The 1748-nt window shown below is 43.4% G+C and overlaps 1 pseudogene; it reads right to left on the bottom strand.

Moving 5' to 3' along the window:
- Positions 1–517: 517 nt before the first annotated feature.
- On the bottom strand, positions 518–1501 carry LOC116683351 (cytochrome P450 2J6-like; annotated as a pseudogene).
- Positions 1502–1748: the final 247 nt, after the last annotated feature.

The following is a 1748-nucleotide window of genomic DNA, read 5'->3' as shown; positions in this document are numbered from 1 at the left end:
GTGTCTCCTCCCCGGTCCCCCGCCCCTCCTCTCAGTTCCCGATCCCTCACCTGTGCTCCGGTCCTCCGCTCCAGTGCTCCATCGTCCGCCTCCTACCTCACTCCCCCTTCCCTCTCTTTTCCCCTACACAACCTAAATAAATCTGCCTTTGTGAGCTGTGTATCTGAGTCTGCCCTTCTGTCCCGTAACACTCCAGCCCACATTCAAACTGAGCAAGGTCTAATCAACCAGAATAAGTGAAATTATCTGAGATAAAGCTTGTCAGACAAGGTTTGGTCAATATTGTATCAGTACAAGTATGTTGTAGAACAGCGGATGTTTTTTTTGGTTTACCCTCTGACCTGGATAACTGCAAATCTCTTTATTTTTTTATTCTTATTTTTGGTGGGGAGTGTCTATATTTATGCAAACTACTTTTCAGTGGTGAGTCAGATATGTTATTTTGAGTATTGTTGTCTAAGAGTTATTTGATGCTTTGTGCTACTGTAATGCAGGGATGAGAAAATGTGGGGCCAAATCAGCGAGGGATAGCTAGCACCCTGAACTCCTCAGGGAATGGGTGAAGCCCATTACACCTTCCAAGTTGGGCATTTCTCCCAAGACAGGGAGAAGGTGAATGTTGGAAAGGAGATGTGAAGATAAGAAACAGCTCCATTCTGGCCAGGTGCTCCCCTAAACACACCACGTTTTACCTGTGAGGAAACAGTTGACAGCAGCTTTAGGTTACCAGTCTACATCTATATTCTCATGAACTACTGTATGTTGGCAGTAATTCCTGTCAGCTAACTGTATCACTGAAAGAGGAGGAGTATCTGGCAAACCTGCTGAAAATGGTAAGAAGGAGGCTTCTCTTCTACGGAACCGGCCCTCTGAATCCAAGAAATGCTCCGGATTGAAGATATCTGGGGTCGCCCCATCATTCTTATCAAACAGCACAGATGCAAGATTTGTACTTACAGTTGTGCCCTGGAAAAATAAGCATAGGGGTTGATATCAGCTGTGTATTAATCATTTACAAATTACAGCTTGTCAAACTGGGTGATTCTGGTAAGTATTCCCTACTTTGGGTATTAAGTATTCCTCCAAGCGTAGCGTCTTTACTTGGCCATTTTGGGAACCCCAGGGGAACTATATTTCCCATCCTTTGAGTCTCATGGATGACAGCGTCAGTGTAAGGCAGGTTGGTCTGTCGGCTAGGGGGCTGACGAGACTGTCCGATTACTCTGTCTATCTCTGCCTGGACTTTTTTCTGAATTAGGAAGCAGAGTCATTACACATTATACACTTGAAATACACAACACCATCTATAATCTCATGAGATACCATGATGTGCCTATTGTGATGAATAATTACTGACCCTGTATTTCTGGGTAGTGCCTCATGTATACGAGGGCCCAGCGTAAAGTGGTGGCAGAAGTTTCTGTACCACCTCCATCAGTCGAGGAGGCATAGGAATATCGAGGTTTCAACGTTGAAAGCCAGCATGGGGATCCTCTTTTTTCTGTCAATGGACATCATACATTGTGCTGTGGATTGCGTCCCTCCTCCACTATTTACTGCTATTTCGAGATTGGAATAGCAGTAAAAAAAAAAATCTGTCCATGGCTAGTATAAACAGGAGAAATGATACACAGCAAGCAAAAACCCAAAGTTTCTTATTTTTTTTAAAACTATTTTTACTGTACGGGGGTGGATTTGTTTTAAACCATTTAATGAATATTCAGGCCTAAAGAATATAAAGGACATTC

The sequence above is a fragment of the Etheostoma spectabile genome, unplaced genomic scaffold (genome assembly GCF_008692095.1).
Source record: "Etheostoma spectabile isolate EspeVRDwgs_2016 unplaced genomic scaffold, UIUC_Espe_1.0 scaffold00018942, whole genome shotgun sequence".
NCBI lineage: Eukaryota > Metazoa > Chordata > Actinopteri > Perciformes > Percidae > Etheostoma > Etheostoma spectabile.
The sequence above is the reverse complement of the archived record's forward strand: the minus strand, read 5'-3'. Positions and strand labels throughout refer to the sequence as shown.